Source organism: Lutra lutra, chromosome 8 (genome assembly GCF_902655055.1).
Source record: "Lutra lutra chromosome 8, mLutLut1.2, whole genome shotgun sequence".
Taxonomy (NCBI): Eukaryota; Metazoa; Chordata; class Mammalia; order Carnivora; family Mustelidae; genus Lutra; species Lutra lutra.
The window spans coordinates 53,177,093-53,189,822 of NC_062285.1; the positions used below are offsets into that span (position 1 = coordinate 53,177,093).

A 12,730-nucleotide genomic window follows, 5' to 3' on the forward strand; every position below is an offset into this window, starting at 1 on the left:
ATGAGGAATCAGTCAAGAGAGATGGAGTACATTCTCCTAGGATTGACCGATGACCCACAACTACAAATTGTGATTTTCATATTTCTCTTTATAAACTATGTATTGAGTATGATGGGGAACTTAACCATCATTCTTCTTATGTTGCTAGATCCCTGCCTCAAGACTCCCATGTATTTTTCCTCCGAAATTTCTCATTCATGGAAGCTTCATTGACAACAGTCTGTATTCCCAGATACCTGATAAGCATCATGACTAAAAACAAAATAATTACCTATGATGGTTGTGCATCTCAGTTATTCTTTTTCCTCTTACTAGAAATTACAGAATTTTACCTACTGGCTGCCATGTCTTTTGACTGGTATGTAGCAATCTGCAAACCTCTACATTACCCCATCATTATGAACAACAAAGTGTGTTACCAACTTCTATTCAGTTTGTGGACAGTTGGCTTTCTGCTTTCATTTGCACCACTGGCTGTGGGACTAACACTGGATTTCTGTACTTCCAGAGTAATTGATCATTTCATGTGTGACATTTCCCCTGTACTGCAGCTCTCCTGCACTGACACTCATTTACTGGAATTACTTTCGTAATTTGTCTTATCTCTTATAAATCTCCTAGTCACGTTGCTGTTACTGGTTTTTTCTTACACATATATTATCAAGACCATTCTAAAACTCCCCTCTGCTCAGAAAAGAACAAAAGCTTTTTCTACTTGTTCTTCTCATATGATTGTAGTCTCCCTTACTTATGGTAGCTGTATCTTTAATTACATAAAGCCAACAGCAAAGGAAAGGGTGACTTTATCCAAAGGTGTAACTGTTGTTTACACCTCAGTTGCCCCTTTATTAAACCCTTTCATTTATGCTCTCAGAAACAAGCAAGTGAAACAAGCCTTCAAGGACACACTCCAAAAAATTTTCTTTTTTCAAAAAATGAAGAGGAAATTTAATTTTAAAAAATCTTAGATAAAAAGGTAAATAAAATTTTTGACTCACAAGTTTACTTAATCTGTCCTTCAGTTAGTTCACCTCATAATATTTTTTCACCTCACAATATTTTAACCAAACTTTTCAGTGAATTGCATCTTTTCCTTCCTACTTCTCTTTATTATCATAATTCCTTTCAGAGATCAAGGTGAGTCACCTATTAGGTTATCAACACAAATATGAAATTTCTTTTATTCTCCAGAACATGGTAATGACCTCCCAAAAAAAAAATTTTGAATTGATATATATCATAAGATTTTAATAGAATTTTACATACATCAATATAACAACATGGTCTACCACTGGGACTCTAGGAAGCACTTCAAATATAAGTCAATTGCTTTCAATAAGGAAGGAAAATGGCAGGCCTCAAGTTATAAAAAAGCACATATATTCTTTTTTTAATTAATTTTTTTATTTTTATATAAACATACAATGTATTTTTATCCCCAGGGGTACAGGTCTGTGAATCGCCAGGTTTACACACTTCACAGCACTCACCATAGCACATACCCTCCCCAATATCCATAACCCCACCCCCTCTCCTAACCCTCCTCCCCCCATCAACCCTCAGTTTGTTTTCTGAGATTGAGAGTCACTTATGGTTTGTCTCCCTCCCAATCCCATCTTGTTTCATTTATTCTTCTCCTACCCCCTTAACCCCTCATGTTGCATCTCCTCTCCCTCATATCAGGGAGATCATATGATAGTTGTCTTTCTCCGATTGACTTATTTCGCTAAGCATGATACCCTCTAGTTCCATCCACGTCGTCGCAAATGGCAAGATTTCATTTCTTTTGATGGCTGCATAGTATTCCATTGTGTATATATACCATATCTTCTTTATCCATTCATCTGTTGATGGACATCTAGGTTCTTTCCATAGTTTGGCTATTGTAGACATTGTTGCTATAAACATTCGGGTGCACATTCCCCTTCGGATCACTACGTTTGTATCTTTAGGGTAAATACCCAGCAGTGCAATTGCAGGGTCATAGGGTAGTTCTATTTTCAACATTTTGAGGAACCTCCATGCTGTTTTCCAGAGTGGTTGCACCAGCGTGCATTCCCACCCACAGTGTAGGAGGGTTCCCCTTTCTCCGCATCCTCGCCAACATCTGTTATCTCCTGACTTGTTAATTTTAGCCATTCTGACTGGTGTGAGGTGATATCTCATGGTGGTTTTGATTTGTATTTCCCTGATGCCGAGTGATATGGAGCACTTTTTCATGTGTCTGTTGGCCATCTGGATGTCTTCTTTGCAGAAATGTCTGTTCATGTCCTCTGCCCATTTCTTGATTGGATTATTTGTTCTTTGGGTGTTGAGTTTGCTAAGTTCTTTATAGATTTTGGACACTAGCCCTTTATCTGATATGTCATTTGCAAATATCTTCTCCCATTCTGTCAGTTGTATTTTGTCTTTTGCTGTGCAAAAGCTTTTGACCTTGATAAAATCCCAAAAGTTCATTTTTGCTCTTGCTTCCCTTGCCTTTGGTGATGTTCCTAGGAAGATGTTGCTGCGGCTGAGGTCGAAGAGGTTGCTGCCTGTGTTCTCCTCGAGGATTTGGAAGGATTCCTTTCTCATATTGAGATCCTTCATCCATTTTGAGTCTATTTTCGTGTGTGGTGTAAGGAAATGAACCAATTTCATTTTTCTGCATGTGGCTGTCCAATTTTCCCAACACCATTTATTGAAGAGGCTGTCTTTTTTCCATTGGACATCCTTTCCTGCTTTGTCACAGATGAGTTGACCATAGAGTTGAGGGTCTATTTCTGCGCTCTCTATTCTGTTCCATTGATCTATGTGTCTGTTTTTGTGCCAGTACCATGCTGTCTTGATGATGACAGCTTTGTAATAGAGCTTGAAGTCCGGAATTGGGATGCCACCAACTTTGGCTTTCTTTTTCAATATTCCTTTGGCTATTCGAGGTCTTTTCTGGTTCCATATGAATTTTAGGATTATTTGTTCCACTTCTTTGAAAAAAATGGATGGTACTTTGATAGGAATTGCATTAAATGTGTAGATTGCTTTAGGTAGCATAGACATTTTCACAATATTTATTCTTCCAATCCAGGAGCATGGAACATTTTTCCATTTCTTTGTGTCTTCCTCAATTTCTTTCATGAGTACTTTATAGTTTTCTGTGTATAGATTCTTAGCCTCTTTGGTTAGGTTTATTCCTAGGTATCTTATAGTTTTGGGTGCAATTGTAAATGGGATTGACTCCTTAATTTCTCTTTCTTCTGTCTTGTTGTTGGTGTAGAGAAATGCAACTGATTTCTGTGCATTGATTTTATATCCTGACACTTTACTGAATTCCTGTACAAGTTCTAGCAGTTTTGGAGTGGAGTCTTTTGGGTTTTCCACATAGAGTATCATATCATCTGCAAAGAGTGATAGTTTGACTTCTTCTTTGCCGATTTGGATGCCTTTAATTTCCTTTTGTTGTCTGATTGCTGAGGCTAGGACTTCTAGTACTATGTTGAATAGCAGTGGTGATAACGGACATCCATGCCATGTTCCTGACCTTAGCGGAAAAGCTTTCAGTTTTTCTCCATTGAGAATGATATTTGCGGTGGGTTTTTCATAGATGGCTTTGATAATATTGAGGTATGTGCCGTCTATCCCTACACTTTGAAGAGTTTTGATCAGGAAGGGATGCTGTACTTTGTCAAATGCTTTTTCAGCATCTATGGAAAGGATCATATGGTTCTTGTTCTTTCTTTTATTAATGTGTTGTATCACATTGATTGATTTGCGGATGTTGAACCAACCTTGCAGCCCTGGAATAAATCCCACTTGGTCGTGGTGAATAATCCTTTTAACGTACTGTTGAATCCTATTGGCTAGTATTTTGGCGAGAATTTTTGCATCTGTGTTCATCAAGGATATTGGTCTGTAGTTCTCTTTTTTGATGGGATCCTTTTCTGGTTTTGGGATCAAGGTGATGCTGACCTCATAGAATGAGTTTGGAAGTTTTCCTTCTATTTGTATTTTTTGGAACAGTTTCAGGAGAATAGGAATTAGTTCTTCTTTAAATGTTTGGTAGAATTCCCCCGGGAAGCCATCTGGCCCTGGACTTTTGTTTGTTTAGAGATTTTTGATGACTGTTTCAATCTCCTTTCTGCTTATGGGTCTGTTCAGGCTTTCTATTTCTTCCTGGTTCAGTTGTGATAGTTTATATGTCTCTAGGAATGCATCCATTTCTTCCAGATTGTCAAATTTGTTGGCGTAGAGTTGCTCATAGTATGTTCTTATAATTGTCTGTATTTCTTTGGTGTTCGTTGTGATCTCTCCTCTTTCATTCATGATTTTATTTATTTGGGTCCTCTCTCTTTTCTTTTTGATAATTCTGGCCAGGGTTTAATCAATCTTATTAATTCTTTCAAAGAACCAGCTCCTAGTTTCATTGATTTGTTCTATTGTTTTTTTTTTGGTTTCTATTTCATTGATTTCTGCTCTGATCTTTATGATTTCTCTTCTCCTACTGGGTTTAGGTCTTCTTTCTTGTTCTTTCTCCAGCTCCTTTAGGTGTAGGGTTAGGTTGTGTACCTGAGACCTCTCTTGTTTCTTTTCTTTTTTTTTTTTTTAAAGATTTTTCTATTTATCCATTTGACAGACAGACCACAAGTAGGCAGAGAGGCAGGCAGAGAGAAAGGAAGGGAAGCAGGCCCCCCGCTGAGCAGAGAGCCCGACGTGGGGCTCGATCCCAGGACCCCGGACCACGACCTGAGCCGAAGGCAGCGGCCTTAACCCACTGAGCCACCCAGGCGCCCCAACCTTTCTTGTTTCTTGAGATAGGCTTGTACCGCTATATATTTTCCTCTCAGGACTGCCTTTGTTGTGTCCCACAGATTCTGAACCATTGTGTTTTCATTATCATTTGTTTCCATGAATTTTTTCAATTCTTCTTTAATTTCCTGGTTGACCCATTCATTCTTTAGAAGGATGCTGTTTAGTCTCCATGTATTTGGGTTCTTTCCAAATTTCCTCTTGTGATTGAGTTCTAGCTTCAGAGCATTGTGGTCTGAAAATATGCAGGGAATGATCCCAATCTTTTGATACCGGTTGAGACCTGATTTAGGACCAAGAATGTGATCTATTCTGGAGAATGTTCCATGTGCACTAGAGAAGAATGTGTATTCTGTTGCTTTGGGATGAAATGTTCTGAATATATCTGTGATGTCCATCTGGTCCAGTGTGTCATTTAAGGCCTTGATTTCCTTGTTGATCTTTTGCTTGGATGATCTGTCCATTTCAGTGAGGGGAGTGTTAAAATCCCCTACTATTATTGTATTCTTGTCGATGTGTTTCTTTGATTTTGTTATTAATTGGTTTATATAGTTGGCTGCTCCCACGTTAGGGACATAGATATTTAAAATTGTTAGATCTTCTTGTTGGACAGTTCCTTTGAGTATGATATAGTGTCCTTCCTCATCTCTTATTGTAGTCTTTGGCTTAAAATCTAATTGATCTGATAGAAGGATTGCCACTCCTGCTTTCTTCTGATGTCCATTAGCATGGTAAATTCTTTTCCACCCCCTCACTTTAAACCTGGAGGTGTCTTCGGGTTTAAGATGAGTTTCTTGTAGGCAACATATAGATGGGTTTTGTTTTTTTATCCATTCTGATACCCTGTGTCTTTTGCTTGGGGCATTTAGCCCATTAACATTCAGGGTAAGTATTGAGAGGTATGAATTTAGTGCCATTGTATTGCCTGTAAGGTGACTGTTATTGTATATTGTCTCTGTTTCTTTCTGATCTACTACTTTGAGGGTCTCTCTTTGCTTAGAGGACCCCTTTCAATATTTCCTGTAGAGCTGGTTTGGTATTTGCAAATTCTTTCAGTTTTTGTTTGTGCTGGAAGCTTTTAATCTCTCCTTCTATTTTCAATGATAGCCTAGCTGGATATAGTATTCTTGGCTACATGTTTTTCTCGTTTAGTACTCTGAATATATCATGCCAGCTCTTTCTGGCCTGCCAGGTCTCTGTGGATAAGTCTGCTGCCAATCTAATATTTTTACCATTGTACGTTACAGACTTCTTTTCCCGGGCTGCTTTCAGGATCTTCTCTTTGTCACTAAGACTTGTCAATTTTGCTATTAGGTGATGGGGTGTGGACCTATTCTTATTGATCTTGAGGGGGCTTCACTGAACCTCCTGGATTTTGATCCTTGCTTCCTTTGCCATATTGGGGAAATTCTCTCCAATAATTCTCTCCAATATACCTTCTGCTCCCCTCTCTGTTTCCTCTTCTTCTGGAATCCCAATTATTCTAATGTTGTTTAGTCTTATGGTGTCACTTATCTCTCGAATTCTCCCCTCGTGGTCCAGTAGCTGTTTGTCCCTCTTTTGCTCAGCTTCTTTATTCTCTGTCATTTGGTCTTCTATATCGCTAATTCTTTCTTCTGCCTCATTTATCCTAGCAGTGAGAGCCTCCATTTTTGATTGCACCTCATTAATAGCTTTTTTTATTTCAACTTGGTTCGATTTTTAGTTCTTTTATTTCTCCAGAAAGGGCTTTTATATCTCCCGAGAGCGTTTCTCTAATATCTTCCATGCCTTTTTCGAGCCCGGCTAGAACCTTGAGAATTGTCACTCTGAACTCTAGATCTGACATATTACCAATGTCTGTATTGATTAGGTCCCTAGCCTTTGGTACTGCCTCTTCTTCTTTTTTTTGTGGTGAATTTTTCCGCCTTGTCATTTTGTCCAGATAAGAGTATATGAAGGAGCAAGTAAAATACTAAAAGGGTGGCAACAACCCCAGGAAATATGCTTTAGCCAAATCAGAAGAGTTTCCAAATCGTGAGGGGGAAGAAGGGGATAAAAAGGGGTTCAGAAAGAAAAAAATAAATAAATAAATAAAGCTGATAAATAAAAAATATAAAAAGGAAAAAATATATATATATATTAGATAAACTATTTAAAAAACATTAAAAAAGAAAACGTTAAAAGTTAAAAAAATTTAGCAGAAGAAGAGGAAAAAAAATTGAAAAAGAAAAAAAAATTAAATTAACTGCAAGGCTAAAGAATCATGGGAGAAAGCCATGAGTTCCGTGTTTTGCTTTCTTCTCCTCTGGAATTCCGCCACTCTCCTTGGTATTGAAACTGCACTCCTTTGTAGGTGAACTTGGTCCTGGTTGGGTTTCTCGTTGATCTTCTGGGGAAGGGGCCTGTTGTAGTGATTCTCAAGAGTCTTTGCCCCAGGCAGAGTAGCACCGCCCTTACCCAGGCCGGGCTGAGTAATCCGCTCCGGTTTGCTGGGTTTGCTTTCAGGAGCTTTTGTTCCCTGAGCGCTTTCCGTAGAGTTCTGGAAGACCGGAATGAAGATGGCGGCCTCCCAGTCTCCGGCCTGGAGGAGCCGAGAGCCCGGGGCCCCACTCCTCAGTGCGCCCTCAGAGCACAGAGCCCAATTTCTCCCGTCACCCTGGCCTCCGGCTGTGCTCCGAGCTGACCGAGCCTGCGACCAGTTCAAGGTAACCCCGAGCTGAGAGCTCACTCCTCGGCTCTGTCTCTGTAGCCGGCTTCCCCGTTCTAATACCGGTAAGCTCTGCGACACTCAGACACCCCCGATCCTTCTGTGACCCTGTGGGACCTGAGGCCACGCTGACCCCGCCTGGGCTTCACCCCGGTTAAGCCTCTGGAGCGATGTCCCTCAGCAGAACAGACTTTTTAAAGGCCCGATTTTGTACTCCGTTGCTCCGCCGCTCACCGGGAGCCGGCCCCTCCCACCACGGTCTATCTTCTAGTCACTTTGGATTCACTTCTCCACCAGTCCTACCTTTCAGATAGTGGTTGATTTTCTGTTTCTAGAATTGCTGTTCTTCTTCTCTTCAATTTCCCGTTGGATTTGTAGATGTTTGCAATCTTTAGATAAGCTATCTAGCTGATCTCCCGCTACCTGAAGTAGTCTCAGCCTGCTACTTCTCCGCCATCTTGACTCCTCCTCCGGAAGAGATTTTTAAAATGAGTTACATCGTCTTTCAACTTCCTTTCTGCCTACTCCCACGTGGACTAACTCATGTTTTTATGCTATTAAAGAAGGGAGTGTTACTGGTATGCCCTCAGATAAAAACAAAATATAAGCCTACAATGAAATCCATGAAATATAATGAGTTCCATATTGATATAATATGCCATCAGATAAATATGAGTGGAAAAAATCATCATGGTATTTAATACAGTAGCTTCTATCCATGTGGCCCTAAGGAAAAAAAAAAATAAGTTCAGGTTTGTATTCTGATTTATATTATTACTTTAAGTCAGCACTGTTAACCATCTTCTTTCCAATGGCAATTACAAGGAAATAAGTTCATGTTATTATATTCAAGGCCCTCAAAGCCTTCCATTAAGCTCTTTAAAAACTACTAGACCCTTATTAGATTTGGATTATGAGTATTCTTCTTATTCTTTGGGTTGTCATTTCACTTTTCTGGTAGTGTCTTTTGGTCACAAAATTTTAATTCTGATGAAGTCAAGTTTTTCTATTTTTTATTTGGTTGCTTGTGTTTTCAGGGGCATATATAAAAGAACCATTGCTTAATCGAAAGTTGCAAAGATGTATACCTACCATTTATTCTAAGAAATTTATAGTTTTATATCTTACATTTAGGTCTTTGGATTCTACTGGGTTAATGTTTGTATATGGTTTGAGGTAAAGATTCAAGTCACAATTTGCATGTAAATAGTTATCTCAACATGATTTGTTGAAAAGGCTATTATTTCCCCATTAAACAACACCCTTGTTAAAAATCAATTGACCATTAATGCACAGGTCTATTACTTTGAGGTAAAACTTTGTTGCTATACCAGTATCACATCCTCCTGATCACTGTACCTTTATATTAATTTTTGAAATTGGAAAGTATGACTCTTTCAATTTTGCTCCTCTTTTTCAATATTGTTTTGGCTATCAAGGTCCCTTGCAATTCCATATGAATTTTAGGATTAGATTGTTTATTGATGCAAAAAGAACAGTTGAAAATTTAATAAGGATTACATTGAATCAGATCACTTTGCGAACTGTTATCATCTTAATTAACAAGGTCAAGTGTACTATCCAATAACATGGGATGTCTTTATTAGGACTTATTTTTTTTTTAAGTTGTGGGTTTTTTGGTACAAGTGTTGCACTTTCATGGTTAAATTTACATAAAATAACTCCTGCAACTGAACAATAAAAAAGACCAACACTCAAGAAAATACAGACAAAGGGCTTGAAAAAGATATACAAACAGACAAAATATACAAACAGACAAAAAGCACTTGAAAAGATGCTTGAGAACAGTAGTCTTTAGGAAAATGTAATTCAAAACTACAATGACATACCACTTCACAGCTACTAGGACAGTTAAGTATGTGTATGTGTGTGTGACTGTGTGGGTGTGAGTACATATATGTTGGTTATATATAACACGAAAACAACAAGTGTTATTGTACATAATAACAAGAGATGTAGTACAGAATTAAGAACCCTATATGTTGCTGGTTGGAATGTAAAACATGCAGCCACTTGGAAAAGTTTGGTAGCTCATCAAGAAGGTAAACACAGAGTTACCAAATAACCCAGAAATTCTAAGAATTGAAAACATATGTTCATGCAAAAATTTCAACACACATTTTCACAGAGGATCAGGCATAAGAGCCAAAAAGCAGAAACAACACAAGTAACATGAAAGTGATGAATGGATAAACAAAATGTGGTACAGGTATATTTCACTTTATGGTGCTTTGCTTTGTTGTATTTTGCATATACTACATTTCTCACAAGTTGAACATTTGTGACAATCCTGCATCAAACAATTCTAATAGTGCCATTTTTCCAACAGCATTTGTTCCTTTCAGTATCACATTTTGGTAATTCTCACAAGATTTCAAGCTTTTTCATTATTATTATATTTATTATGGTGGAGAAAGTTTTAGTGGTATGTATAGAATACCAAACCAGCCACAATATTCCCTTAAACCAAAGCCTACCACAGAAGAAGGCCCCAATTTTCTTCAATCTTTTCTTCAATCCTGAAGTCAGGAAGAGGTGAGGAAGCTACAGGGAAAAAGAAGTCTGAAGGGAGCAGAGATTGGCTCATGAGGTTTAAGGAAAGAAGCCATCTCCATAACATTAAAGTATGCAGTGAAGCAGCAAGGACTGATGTACCTGAAGTGAGTTATCCAGAAGACCTAGCTAAGATAATTAATGAAGGTGACAATACTAAACCACACACTTTCAGTGCAGATGAAAAAAACTTATAGTTGATGAAGATGCCATCTAGGCTGTTTATAGATAGAAAAGAGGAGCTAATGAGTGACTTCAAAGCTTCAAAGTCTAGGCTGACTCTCTTGTTAAGGTTAAGGCAGCCAGTGACTCTAAATTGAAGCCAGTGCTCATTGATCATTCTGAAAGACCTAGGCCTAAGAATTATGCTAACACTACTCTGCCTGTGCTCTCTAAATGGAATAACAAACTCTGGATAACAGCACCTTTGTTTACAACATGGTTTACTAAATATTTTAAGCCACTGTTGAGACCTACTCCTCAGTAAAAGATTCCTTTCAAAATATTGCTGCTCATTGACAATGCACCTGACCATTCAAGAATTCTGATCGAGAGGTACAATATGGTTAATGTTGTTTTCATGACTGCTAACACAACAACCATTCTGAAGCCCATGGATAAAGGGGTAATTCTGACTTTCAAGTCTTATAGTTTTAGAAATACACTTCATAAGGCTAGAGATGCCATGGATACTGATTTCTCTAACGGATCCGGGCAAAATAAATGAAAACTTTTCTGGAAAGGCTTTAACACTCTAGATGCCACTAAGAACATTCAAGGTTCATAGCAAGGGGCCAAAAGAGTCAACATGAACAAGAGTTTAGAAGAAGTTGATTGCAACATGTAGTATTTATAAATATCAGTTATTTTTCTGTGTAGAAAAAATTGAACCCCGGATTTTCATCAGAATCGTTTCTATTATACCAATGAGAATGAATCTTGGAAGAAATTCAAGTATGATTTATTTTTTTCTGTGTTGTGGGGAATCTTCCCATATTTTAAACCATTTATAAATTAAAAATTACTGATTCATTCTAGTTGTGTCAATGTAATGAAATTTATTAATGTATCTTACATAAAAGCATATGCAATCATTTTAATCCCATAAATTTGGACAACAGTTGACAAAGCATATATAGAATATCTGTATCATGCTTAATAATTTCCCTGGCCTCTTCAGAGTCATTCCCTTTACTCTTCATGCCTGCTATTGGACTCAGATATACACAGATGTCTTTTGGCCACTTCAATTACTTTTACTTTTTCTGGAATTTCTTATAAAAGAAATCACAAATTGGGAAATTTAATTTCATAATTGGAGGATCACCCATTTTATTCTATGCATGCTTAAATTCTTTCCTTTTTGCTAATGCTATTTGGCAAATCTAAATTTACCATATTTGATTTAACAAATTCAGAATCTCTGGCATCCTTTTGTTACAGCCAGCCTTCCCTCCCCACCCACACATTGGTGTTCTTTTTCTCTGTGGAATCTCTCCACAAGACTCAATGATTTGTTTCAATTAGTGTCATAATCAAGTACACACTACATTCTGAAATGCCAGTCCCTAAAAGCATATATCCTCCCATAAGGTCTTTCTGAAATAAGTGTCAAAGGAAAATTAATTGGGCGTGGGGGGTTATTCCCTTATTCTTTGTTGACTTTACTCCTCAATTACCATTCTCCATGGCAATTGGAATTACAGAATTACACCAATTGTCTTTAGAGGACAAGATATATGTAAGAAGTAAGAAGGATACATGAAAAGAAATACCATTCACCATTTTGTTGCTGTTTTTGACATCTCATCCCAACTTCTTAATTAACATCTTCTACTCTCTTTTTAGACGCAGCATGTTGCAAGACAACCTACTTTTCCCCTTTGTGCTAGTATCTACTTGATCTTTTGGGCTTTATACCCAAAGACTTGCTAAAGAATAGTGCACTGTCTTAGCTCTCATCTTCATTAACCTCTCATGAATCAGTATATTTGGTTTAAGGCTATACTGCCAGTTATATATAGAATCACAAAACGGTGTAACTATAAGAAATCATAAATTTGCAAATTCTTACAGCATGGGTCCTATATCAGTCAGGATTCAGGTGAAGGTAGGATTTCTGTAAGCACTTCGGAAAGAAAGGAGATAATGGAGGAATTATAGCTTTTAAAAATAATGAAAGAGATAGTTATGGAAGGAAAAGATGAACACCAAGGAGAATGTTGAGGAAACTAATACCAAAGATCACATGTTGAAGCCTTGTGAGAATGCTTCAAGAAAGCTTAACAGGAAATCACAGTGAGTCTCAGTTTTTTCTGAGAAAGCATCTACCAATATCTTAGCAATAAAGTTGGTAGTTTTCAGACACTTCCTGAAAATCCACTATGATCTAGCCTGCACGCACCAGCCTGGCTTCAAACTCTAGAGGAATTGCCTCCAATTCCCTTCCAACTTCCAAATTTTGCGCCAAGTCCTATCACTGACAAATCATAAATTAAGACCATACAGGGAAGAGAACCCTCAGAAATAGCATCCCAGTTTCTCTACAGCACTGAGAGAACAACTAAGAATGTATTATGTGATGTTGAGTTGGCAACAGATAGCTCAATGCAAGTGCTTTGAAAACAACCAAAGTCAAGTCCTTTTATTGCCAATTATTTCTTTTTTCACTGGCTCTACCTGAAG

General features: G+C 37.8%; 1 pseudogene; it reads left to right on the plus strand.

Moving 5' to 3' along the window:
- LOC125107442 (olfactory receptor 6C6-like) lies at positions 1 to 911 on the plus strand (annotated as a pseudogene).
- Positions 912 to 12,730: the final 11,819 nt, after the last annotated feature.